The sequence below is a fragment of the Cnephaeus nilssonii genome (genome assembly GCF_951640355.1).
Source record: "Cnephaeus nilssonii genome assembly, chromosome: 17".
Taxonomy (NCBI): domain Eukaryota; kingdom Metazoa; phylum Chordata; class Mammalia; order Chiroptera; family Vespertilionidae; genus Cnephaeus; species Cnephaeus nilssonii.
The window spans coordinates 45,372,963-45,386,163 of record NC_137088.1 but is presented as its reverse complement, the minus strand read 5'-3'; the positions used below and the strand labels follow the sequence as shown (position 1 = coordinate 45,386,163).

Here is a 13,201-nt window from a genome sequence, read left to right as displayed (position 1 = left end):
ACCTACAAAGGAGCACCCATATGACTGCCAGCTGATTTTTCAACAGAAACTTTGCAGGCCAAAAGGAAGTGGCAAGAAATATTCAAAGTGATGAATAGCACAGACCTACAACCAAGATTATCTACCTACCAAAGATATCGTTTCGAATTGAAGGTCAGATAAAGAGCTTCACAGACAAGAAAAGGCAAAAGAAGTTCATCACCACGAAACCAATATTACATGAAATGTTTAAGAAGGAGAAGGAGGAGGAGGAAGAGAAGGAGAAGGAGAAAATGTGAACAATAAAATGGTAATAAACACATTTCTATCAACAATGGAATCTAAAAATCAAAATAAAAGAACAAGGAATCTAATGAACAAAATAAACTGATGAATAACATAGAATCAGAGGCATGGAAATGTGGAACAGACTGACAAATCTCAGAGGGGAAGGGGGTTATGAAGAGATTAATCAAAGAATTTATATGCATATATGTATTACCTATGGATACTAATAATAGAGTGGTGAAGGCCTGGGGTGGGGCGGATATGATTTAAGTAAAATATCATAGACAAAATAAATATCTATGAGATCTAAGAAAATATAAAACCTGTTAAAATCTATTCAATTCTGCTCTAACCGGTTTGGCTCAGTGGATAGAGCATCGGCCTGCAGACTGAAAGGTCCCAGGTTCGATTCCAGTCAAGGGCATGTATCTTGGTTGTGGGCACATCCCCAGTAGGAGGTGTGCAGGAGGCAGCTGATTGATGTTTCTCTCTCACCAATGTTTCTACTCTTTTTTTTTTTTTTTAAATATATGTTATTGATTTTTCACAGAGAGGAAGGGAGAGGGATAGAGAATCAGAAACATCGATGAGAGAGAGACATCGACCAGCTGCCTCCTGCACACCCCCCACCGGGGATGTGCCCGCAACCAAGGTACATGCCCTTGACCGGAATCGAACCCGGGACCCTTCAGTCCACAGGCCGGTGCTCTATCCACTGAGCCAAACCGGTTTCGGCTCACCAATGTTTCTAACTCTCTATCCTTCTCCCTCCTCTCTGTAAAATATAAATAAAATATATATTTTTAAATTTTTTGGAAAAAAAAATCTATTCAATTCTAACTGAACTTAGAACAATGAGCACAGAAGTAAGACAAAGTCCCACCTTATAAGAATTCACTTAGTATAATAGACTAGAAAAAACTACAATTCAGTGATAAATGTCCTTAAAAGATAAAGACAATTTCTAACAAAGATTAATTCAAAAAATTTACTTCTAAGTTTACATGGAGAATTAAAAAGAGACACATTTTATTTTAAAGCATTAAAATATATGTATATAAAGTTTCTATATCTGTCACACAAATAAGTCAATACCAAAAAAAGGTATTTTATATTAAAATATCACTAATAACATTGTGTTTAAATATTTAATCAAAAATTAATACAAAATTTTATTCTTTAAAACATAGTATTCTATTGTTAAAATAATGGCAGATGTCACTAGTTAGTTCATTTTAACTCACTTTTCTTTTAAAACAAGATACCTGCAGGCAATGGACATACAATTAAAGCTGTAGTTCAAGGTCAAACAATTCCCTTTGAACACACTAAAATGATAGCCCACTAAAACATCCTGTTATACTTGTCACATTTGAAAACTATTTTTTATTTACCTTTATTAAGGACTTTATTTGAATTAAAAATATCAAGCAAAATTTGAGATTAAATTTTTTGCTTTCCATTAATAAATATAGATGTCTTTATATGGGTCAAAGTTTAGTAAAGGACATAAATTCAAGTATAAGAGATCTCTGTTACTCACTAAAATTACAAATTTTTAAGTACTTAATCAGAGCAAATTTAAATGCCAATCCAAAAACAAGCAATTTTTGGAGTTTTCTGTTGATATAGGAGTTCATTTGATAGTTTTTTGAAAATTATATTGATAATATTGAAATAAACTTTTAAATATTTATAACTTAGAAAATTAAGCATACCTTAACTTTTCTTACGTTCTCAAGCTGTTTTTCAAAACCCTGAGAAATTTACAATGTTTCAGGCATGTTATCTGAGCAGAGCCGGAATTATAATAAGGAAGTGACAATGCAGATTCTGGATTTTGACATACATGCTTTACAATAGAAAACATTGTGCAAGTAAAAGAGTAGTAAGGTTCAGAACTGTAACACATGCAAAATAAAATGTTACTCTTTTTTTAAAAGTAAAACTGCTGCTATATTCACTGGCCAAACTCATAAAAAGCCATTCCAAAATCTCCTTCTTCCCCTAACTCCTGCTCAAAGTAAGTTTTTCTATCCCAGAACTCATAAAATGTATTTAAATATATATCTCAGTATATCTTTTTTATCTTTACATTCAAGGATATAAGTCTCTGAAATAGAAAATATTTTATTTGACCTCTTTGCTCCAAAGTAACTTAACTATGTTTTTCTATTAAATTTAGAGTGCATTTTTAAATACATACATGATCTCATTTTATATAGTATAAATTCAGAGGAATTATTAGTCTTACATGTTTAATTGGAAATTGCTTGATATCTTCCTTTTTACTTAATGTCAAAAGTACATTACATTTTAATAGTCATATATTCAGCACCTACCACAAAAACATGAATGCAAAACTGAAAAACTATTATAAAGTTTACAAATAGAAAATAAGTGACCACGTAACAAAAAATTAAGCAAGAGAATCTGATAATCCACAAAATGGATCTCTCACTGCAAAAATATTCAAATTTTACCATGATGTTTCACTTTTTTTTTTTTTTTAACATTAGTTTGTAAGTTCCCATAACCTTTTTTGAATTGTTAGTTGTTTGTCAGGATGGATATTAAAACATTAACCCTTTCATTGAATATTACGGGATTTATGCTAAAAATCTAATTTTGGTCAAATGTAAAATAACAATCATTCCCAGATTAAGCAGTCCTCAGAGAGACTCTCCTGGTCCTCTCATTTCTCTGGCTGTTTTTCCAACTCTGTTTTCTTTTTCCGTGCCAGTTGTTCAAATATTGATCATCCCCAGGGTTCTTCCTTAGCCTCTAGAGATGTACAAACTTCCCTGGTAGTGTATTTCCTACAGCCTTCATTACACTGGTGATGAGTCTAAAATCTGTCTCTCCCCATCCAGAAAGTTATTTCTAACTGGCCTTTCTTCTATATCATTCTACTGGGTCTCCTTGTCTCTAGGCACAATTCCAACGTCTTCCACATTATCACCAAGATTGCTGCTCTAGTCCATCCAGCATGGCTCAGTGGTTGAGCGTCGATCTATGAACCAGGAGGTCACGGTTTGATTCCCAGTCAGGGCACATGCCCAGGTTGTGGGCTCAATCCCCAGTGTGGGGCCTGCAGGAGGCAGCCGATCAATGATTCTCTCTCATCATTGATGTTTCTATCTCTCTCCCTCTCCCTACACACACTTTGCTGCTCTAAAAGCAAAGATCTAAACATGTGATTCTATTACTTTAAAATTTTTTGAACTCCTCACCACTGTTTTAAAGGAGAAAGGAGCATGACATTAAAATCCTTCAAAACTTGATCCTAAATTACCTTTCTTCCTCATCTTCTTGTCCCTTCCCTCATATGATGTCACACAAAAATCACTCAAAAGTTCTCAAACAAGACACCTATCTTTATTCCTTCATGCTATTACTCATGCTATTTGTTAGTGCTGCCTAAAATGTACTTCCCTCTCATTTGCATGCTAAAATCCTACTCTTCTTTTAAGACTAGTTTCAGTTACCCAGAGATGCCATTCTATCCCTTCCTTCATCGCCATATCAATTGATCATCCCATCCTCAACATTTCTACCGTACTTTATTAGTTCCTCTCTTAGCCATTATTTCACTTCATTGTAATTTTCTGTAGACATGTCCATTTATGCAGAATCCCTAAAAGCAGAGGTCATATTTTTTCACTCTTGTATCCCTCTCAGCTAGTAAATATGCCACATAGCAGGTGCTTAATAAAGAGATGCTCAATAAGCAAATGCTATGTAATTTATGTCACGATTTTCTTTTCTTTATCTTTTTATTTCTATTTTACATAGCAAGTTTATTTTTCTAAAGGTATACAAACAATAAACAAAGTAAACATTCAATCAGATCTTAACTGCCGAGTATTATCTCTCCTGGAACTGTTCCATTAATTTCCAATGTCTAAGCACCTTAAATTCAATAACCATCATCTTCATCAGAGTCCATTACTTTTTTTCTATTGAACTTAACTGTCACTTTCTTTTCTGTTTGTTGGCTTACTTTTTCAAGGATTTCTATTAAACCTAGTTCTGTTATCTTCCCACTTAGTTGTCCATATCTTGCCATCTGTATAAGGTAATTCTCTACTCCTTTAGTTTTTTAAGGCTTTATAAGTGCTAAGTTACTAAACCAGGCCCCAGCTGACTGATCCAGAACTTGGGCTAAGATCCTGTTTCTCATTTCTGCCTCTTTGTACTTTGTTTCCTGTTGTGCTTCATCGGCAGGATCCCCATGCTTTGCCTGCAGCTTGGCCAGCCTCTGCTTCCACAGAGCTTCCAGCTCCTCCACCAATGTGTGACCCTCTGGGTGGAACAGCCACAACCCCACTCCAGCCCACTACGAGTTATCTCCCACAGCCTCTATGTCACTATTTTAAGTATCCTAATGTTTGACCCTAGGAACTAATATACACTAGTGTTTTATTTGAAAATATAATTGATGTAGATTCAGTCTCTGACAAAGCAGATGAATAAACAAAATAAAGTGATATATTTTTTAAACCACCATGACTAAACCTCATAACTCAATGTCAGAGTTATTCACAAAAGATATTAAGTATTGTATAAATGATATAGTCTTTTATCTCTTATAAGAACAACACTTGCCTAGCCAATGTGGCTCAGTGGTTGAGCAGGAGGTCACAGTTTGATTCCAGGTCAAGGCATATGCCTGGGTTGCTGGCTCCATTCCCAGTAGGGAGTGTGAAGGAGTCCGCTGATCAATGATTCTTTCTCATCATTGATGTTTCTATCTCTCTCTCCCTCTCCCTTCCCTCTCTGAAATCAATAAGAACACTTAAAAAAAAAAAAAAAAAACAGTTGAAGTACTTCAACTTTTAATTTCTTTTCTTTGAGAGATATATAAACCATTTAACTTATGGGTATTAGAATGTTCATATGGAACTGGAAAACAACTTTATTTTTGCTAAAATGCATTCTTTTTGTTTTTGTTTTTTATTGATTTCAGAGAGGAAGAAGGAGAGATAGAAACATCAATGATGAGAGAGAATCATTAATTGGCTGCTGCCTGCACACCCCCCACCAGGGATGGAGCTCGCAACCTGGGCATGTGCCCTGACCAGGAATTGAACCATGACCTCCTGGTTCATAGATCGATGCTTAATCACTGAGCCATGCCGGCCAGGCTAAGATGCATTCTTATTTGATAGCTTCCAAAGCTACATAATTTTCACTTTGAGTTGGAAAGAAGCTGAGTGTAACAGACTGTATGACTATACTCAATTATTCCACTACTTCTTCCTATATGAATATTAATTATATCTCAACTGCAACATGCTTGGCCAAGTGACTTGCTTTGGCCAATGAAATGTGAGTGGAAGTGACCTGCGCCACTTCTGAGCAGAAGCTTTAACTGTAATTTCATGACTCCGCATAGCACTTTTCCTTCTACCACTGGAACATGTCCCTGATGGAACTGCCCTTTAGGCTGAATTCCAGAAAGGAGAACAACTGTGGATGGTGCTGCCATCTATCTAAACATGTAACATGAGCAAGAAATAAATATTTATTGTTACAAAACTTTGAGCCTTAAGGTTGTTTATTACCACAGTATAACTAGCATAAACTGAGAGATTGAATTAGATGCTCCTCCTCTATAATATCATAACACCCAGGCATATGCCACTATAAATGTTATATAGAGGCCTGGTGCACGAAATTCGTGCGGGGAAGGGGAGTGGTCCCTCAGCCTAGCCTGCACCCCCTCCAATCTGGGACCCCTCGAGGGATGTTCGACTGCCCATTCACAGGGATCGGGCCATGAGCAGGTGGCCAGCCTGGGTGAGGGGCTGAGGGCTGTTTGCAGGCTGGCCAAGCCCCCCCAGCGGGGACCCTCACCCCATGGGGGTGTGGCCAACCTGGGTAAGGGGCTTTTTTTTTTCTTTTCTTTTTTTTTCAGCGCCTCCTTGAGCAGAGGCCAGGGCTGGCTGGAGGCAGGTATCTGGGATTTATTTATCTTCTATAATTGCAACTTTGTAGCCTTGAGCAAAGGCCAGGACCCGCCAGGGCGGGTGGGAAGCTTGACTTCCTCCATCGCTAGGGGCAACCCAAGCCTCCTGCTCACTCCAGCTCCGTGGTGGCCGCCATCTTAGTTGGGTTAATTTGCATACTCGCTCATGATTGGCTGGTGGGTGTAGTGGAGTGATGGTTAATTTGCATGCTTCTTTTTTATTAGTGTAGATATATATTATATACACAGATGCTCCTTGACTTACATCCCAATAAACCCATCACCATAAGCTGAAAACATTGTAAATCGAAATGCATTTAACCTTTTGCACTTGGATGTCGAGTGTGACTCGACACGGTTAGCATTAGAATAAAGGAATCGAGAAAAAAGCGAGTGCAAAGGGTTATTACACCTACTCAACATCATAGCTTAGCTTAGCTTAGCCTACCTTAAACGTGCTCAGAACATTTACATTAACCCACAGTTGGGCAAAATTATTTAACACAATGAACACACTGTCGATCATTGGTTTACCCTTGTGACTGCCTGCCTGACTGGGAGCTGCAGTTTGCTGCCACTGCCCAAGATCACAAGAGAATATTTTACTGTATATTACTAGCCCCAGAAAAGATCAAAACTTAACATTTGAAGTACAGTTTCTACTGAATGCATATCATTTTTGTACTATCGTAAAGTCGAAAAATCCTAAGTTAAACCATTGTGATTTGGGGACTTTCTATACATCGAAAAGTTTTTCTGCCATCCTTATGTCATATCAACCCAGCCTCCTCATCTCACTCCCAAGTAACCACAGTTACTAATTCCTTATGTATTTTCCAGATTTCTTTATGCATCAATAACAAATATAGTTTCCTACTTTCCCCCCCTTTGCACAAAGGTAGATTATATATATACTGTGCTGTTCCTTGTTTGTTGTACTGTTTTGTTACCTGTCGATATATTTCCTCATTCTTTTTTATAGACTTTCTGATGAAAAAGAACATCAAAGTTAGCCCCTTACTTTATAACTCATAATTCCCTTACAATCATCCCAACAAAGACATAATGCAGGTGTAATAAAAAAATATATCTGGAATTTAAAGAAACTTATTTGATATTTTTATTGTAAAGAATTTACTGAAGTGTAGAATACCACAAAGAAGTAAACAAATCAAAAGTGTACAAATTGATGAATCACCCTAAGTGAACACAGGTGTAACTACCACCCAGGTCAAGATATTAATAACATATCATCTATCTCATTTTTTAAATATTTCATAATATGCTAATATCTAGAAAATATGTTAGAGAAAATTAATGGTGTTGACTTCCTAAACTTCCATTTGGGATATAGTTCAAGGAATTGTTTCTTATATCCCATTTTAGATGGATTGACCATTGTTATTTTATTTTAAAAATTTTAAATAAATAGTTCATACATATAAAAATAAAAATAAATACAAGAATAAGAACTAAAGAATAATAAAAACAAACATCCATGTACCTAACTAACACCCAGCTTCAGAAGCCCCCTACCACTCCCATCTGGGCAAGCAGTATGGCTTAATGGTTAAGAGTGCAGACTCTGGAGTCAAGACTGCCTGGGTTTAATTAGGTTTACAATCTATTAGCAGTGTAATTTGGGGAAGTTAAGGTTTTCTGAACCCTTACTTATAAGTTCCTTTATTTATAAATGATAATAATAATAGTGCCTGCTTCACAGCAAGTTTTCATTTAACTATGCAAATTAAATAAATATGTATTTGTAAAGTATTTAACACTTTCCAGCACATATTATGCCAAATTTAGCTATTTTTATATTCACTCTGCCTCTCTCATAAGGAAATATGTTTACCATTTTATTACTGTATATGTAGTAAAAGAGATTTATGAATAATTTTGTGCTTTTTAAATTTTATATTAATTGGCATCATAGTTTAAGTATTTCTTTACAACTTGTTTTTTTCATTTAACATTTTGGAGATTCATCTAACAAATAAATACAGCTGTTGTTAATTCGTGTTCATGCCTGTACAATATTTCATGGTGTATATTAACAGAAGTGTTTACATATTCCTGTCAATGGACATATATCTGGATTATTTCCATTTTTTTACTATCATAAAAAATGCTACTATTTAACATGCTTGAACATGTCTCCTAATGCAGATAAAAAAAGTTTTTCTAGAATATATACCTAAGTGAAGAACTTCTGGTACACACAAATTTAACATTATAACAATGTCAAATTGTTTATAAAAATAATTATATCATAGCATAAAATGCTTTTATTAGAAGAGATGTCTTAACTCCATGATCTAAAGTTTTCAATTTATGGAACTAGAAAACAGAAGAGGAAATTAAACCCAAAGTAAGCAGGAAGAAGAATATAATAAAGAATAGAAATCCATGAAAAACAAAAAATAGAGAAAAATCTATTAAAGATAATTCTTTAAACAACAAGTCAAAGTGACAAAGGAAAAAAAGAAAAAAGATACAAATTACCAATACTAGAAATGAGGATGTGACAGTACTACAGATTCTATAGATAGTAAAAAGATAACAAGGTAATGTTATGATTAATTTTATGCTAAAAAAATCCAACTTAATGAAATAGATACATTTCTTAAAAAGATACAAACTACCTGCCCTAGCTGGTTTGGTTCAGTGGATAGAGCGTCAGCCTGTGGACTGAAGGGTCCCAGGTTCATTCCGGCCAAGGGCACATGCCTGGGTTGCGGGCTCAATCCCCAGTGGGGGGCATGCAGGAGGCAGCCAATCAATGATTCTCTCTCATCATTGCTGTTTCTATCTCTCTCCCTCTCCCTTCCTCTCTGAAATCAATAAAAGAAATATATTAAAAATAAATACATTTTTTTAAAAAGATACAAACTACCTAAATTAACTGGAAAAGAACAAAATAGCATGAAAAGCCCTATATCTATAAAAAAAAAAAAAAAGCCTTACAGTTTAAAACTTTCCACACACAAAAAAACACACCAAAAACAAAATAAAATACAAACCGATCCAGATGGCTTCATTGGTAAATTTTAACAAGCATTTAAGACTAATCTTTCATGAATAGAGATGCAAAAAGTCTTAACAAAATGTAAACAAATCAAAACTAGAAATGTAAAATAATTCAGTAAAATCAAGTGGAATTTATCCCAGAAATGCAAAGTTGATTTAACATTCAAAAATCAATCAATATAACTAATCATATCAACAACAGAACATGGAAGTCCCTATTGCTCTACAGTGTCACCCACACTCGATATTATCCAACATGGTGAATGAGTATAAATGGTATCTCAAGGTTTAAGTTTACAGTTCCCTAGTTACGTTGAACACATTGTATTTGTTTATTGCCCATTCTTACTTCTGTTAAATTCTTATTTGTGTGTCTTTTGGCCATTTTTAAATTGCACTTTTTACTAACTTGGACAAGTCTTTTCTATATTCTGGATACTAATCCTTTGCACGTGATGTGTATTATAAATATACTAGAGGCCCAGTGCATGATTAAATCATGCACGTGTAGGGTCCCCTACACGCTTTCGCTTTCGATCACGGGGAGCTGGGTGCCTGTCCGCTGGTGCACCAGGCCTTTCAGAAGCCTCCGGCACGGCGGAGGCTTCTGAAAGGCCTGGTGCCAGAGTGGACAGGCACCCAGCTCCCCTGCTTTTGATGGTCCGCGGCGGGACGTGAGCTCGCTGCCCCAAAGGCCCGGCCCCTTCTGTGCCACAGCACAGCCATGGTGCAGACGCTGAGTTCGCGCCGCCGCTGGCGATGCGAGCTCAGCGTCACCTGGGCCCAATCAGCCACCCCGGCCACCCCGAGTCCCGCCCCCCCGCGCCTCTTGGCCAATCATGGGCATAGCGAAGGTACGGTCAATTTGCATATTTGTCTATTATTAGGTAGGAGATTTTATGTGTATTATAAATATATTTCCATCGTGTTTTTCTTCACTTTTCATTCTATTTTAATTTTAAAATTAAATTTAATATATCTAAATTTATTAGTCTTTTACTTCAATGTGTGCTTTTTGTGAATTACTTCTATTCTTTTCTACCCCAAGGTCATAAACATATTCTACATCATCTTCTAAGAGGCTTTTGAAAAAAAAGACAGGTTTTTTTGTTTTTATAAATATATTTTTATTGATTTCAGAGAGAAAAGGAGAAGGAAAGCGAGATAGAAAGAAAAATGATGAGCCAAAACCGGTTTGGCTCAGTGGATAGAGCGTCGGTCTGCGGACTGAAAGGTCCCAGGTTCGATTCCGGTCAAGGGCATGTACATTGGTTGCGGGCACATCCCCGGTGGGGGGTGTGCAGGAGGCAGCTGGTAGATGTTTCTCTCTCATCAATGTTTCTAGCTCTCTATCCCTCTCCCTTCCTCTCTGTAAAAAATCAATAAAATATATTAAAAAAGAAAAAGAAAAATGATGAGAGAGAATCATTGATCAGCTGCCTCCTGCACACCCCACGCCCACTATTGGGAATCGAGCCCGCAACCCGGACATGTGCCCTTGATCAGAATCGAACCTGGGACCCTTCAGTCAGGAAGCCAACACTCTATTCACTGAGCCAAACCAGCTAGGGCAAAGACAGGTTTTTTTTTTTTTAAGTTAGTACTCCTATAATTTCTTTAGAGAACAGTAGTGTGTTGGCAATAAATTTTTAACCACCTACTAAATAGTAGGCACTGTACCTTTATTGTAGAGCTACATGGCAGCATAGGCTATTAGAGTGACCTTTAAGAAGCTTATAGGCTAATTAGGGCCAGAATAATATATAATCAAGGGTTAAGTTTTGTGATAAACAAGATCTAATTTCAAAATATTAAGAGAAAGAATAAATTGGTGAGAATCGTGACAATCAATAAAATTTCATGAAGAAACATTAAACCTTCACTTAAATCTGATTTAGAATAACAACAAACTCCAGAATTTACCCAAAAATATCCATACTTAAAATGGCCAACAGATAAAAACCACAAATTAATGCAAAACTTGCATGTGACAGCAACAGAAAATGAAAAATATAATAAAAATAACCATTTAAGACATACATAAACATCATATAGATTTTTATTGTGTGTGCTTGCACTGCTTAGGGTCATACATAACTAAGATGCATCCAGTCTAACTCAGACAACCAGAAACTCAAAATTCAAAAGCAAAAGAAAGTTGACAGGTTAGGTGAGATGAATAACATTATTAACTATTACTCTCAGAATATTACGTAAGTCATATGTATGGTGCCAAGTGGGTACTACAATTATCGGGGAGAGGGGTAATCCCTCCATAAATTATATAAATGTGTAACCACTATGCTGTACAAGTGAAACTAATCTATACACATAAAAGCCTAAGCAACTGTTACGACTGAACAACCAGAACAACCGGTTGACCAATTGCTATGATGCGCACTGACCACCAGGGGGCAGGCGCTCAATGCAGGAGCTACCCCCTGGTGGTCAGTGCACTCCCACAGCCCCTCCCTCTGGCCGGCCGGCCAACCTCCTGCATCCCCTCCCCCTGGCAGGCCAACCTCCTGTGGCCCCTCCCCCCAGCTAGCTGGCCTCCCGATTGGCCAGCCAAACTACCATGGTCCCTCATCCTGGCTGGCCAGCCCCCTGATAGGCCTCGATCGCTGGCCAGGCTGAGGGATCCCACCAGTGCACAATTTTGTGCACCAGGCCTCCAGTATAAAATAATATTGAGGCCCTGGCCAGGTGGTTCAGTTGATTAGATGGTCATCCTGATACGCCAAAGTTGTAGATTCAATCCCTGGTCAGGGCATATATAACCATCAATCAATGAATGCATAAGTAAGTGAAACAACAAATTGATGCTTCTCTCTCTCACTCGCTCTTTCTCTCCCCCTCTCCTTTCTCTTTCCTCTCTCTCTTCCCCTCTCTCTAAAAAATCAATGAAAATGTCCTCAGGTGAGGATTTTAAAAATAAATAAATAAAAATAAATAAAACAAAATAGGTGCAGCTAAAACAAAGATAAATTTTTTGATACAATTCTCAAATCAGGTCACTGGCAAGGGGTAAGGGAGAACTATTAAATCCAAGTATAATGCCAATAAACTTTATTGATGCTTATCTGACAACTCTACCTGCATACAACTAACAATTATGAACAAAAACCTCAGCTTAGAGTGTCAATTTGAAATGGCAAGACTAGATGCAACTGGTTGATGTTTATTTCTCTCTCTTAAATCAATAAACTATATATAATAAAATATTTTTTAAAAAGAGTATCTCCCTAAAAATAAATAAATAAAATGGCAAAACTAGGACTACTACATAAGTCTTGTGTTTTAAAATATATTTTAACTGAAATTCTGATGTAGGTTCTATCACTTAACACCTGTCTCTGACTTGGACATTCCCATGCAATATTTTATTCATCATTATCCTTGTAACTTTCATTCTTCATTCAAAATTATAGTATTTAAATGAGTTTATTCCATAATTAAAAATGACTGACAAAAAAATATACCTTGCCCAGCCAGCATGGCTCAGTGGTTGAACATTGACCTATGAACCAGGAGGTCATAGGTCGATTCCCAGTCAGGGCAAATTCGGCTCAATTCCCAGTGGGTGCATGCGGGAGGCAGCCGATCAATGATTCTCTCTCATCACTGATGTTTCTCTCTCTCTCTCTCTCTCTCTCTCTCTCTCTCTCTCTCTCTCTCTCTCTCTCTCTCCATTCCTCTCTGAAATACATTTAAAACATATATCAAATATATATATACCTTAAAATGATGCACACAGGCATAATCTTTCAATATGCCAAGAAACAATCTTGAAAATAAGAAAACATAGTTTGAAACCTTTGAATCTTGTCTACTAACTATACCTATGAATCCAATCTTCTTCATTTTCCAATCACCCTAATATGAAGTCAGTATATTAAAGCAGATGGGTGTTTCATAATCTACTATTAGAAC

At 36.5% G+C, this 13,201-nt stretch overlaps 1 protein-coding gene and 1 pseudogene across 2 annotated transcripts in view; both read right to left on the bottom strand.

Moving 5' to 3' along the window:
• SLMAP (sarcolemma associated protein) overlaps positions 1–13,201 on the bottom strand; it is a 158,086-nt gene that overhangs the window by 124,888 nt on the left and 19,997 nt on the right.
• Positions 3,897–6,764, bottom strand: LOC307113397 (programmed cell death protein 5-like; annotated as a pseudogene). The gene is made up of 2 exons: positions 6,687–6,764; positions 3,897–4,606 (listed from the first exon to the last, which is right to left on the bottom strand). The product of its transcript is annotated as a programmed cell death protein 5-like (transcript).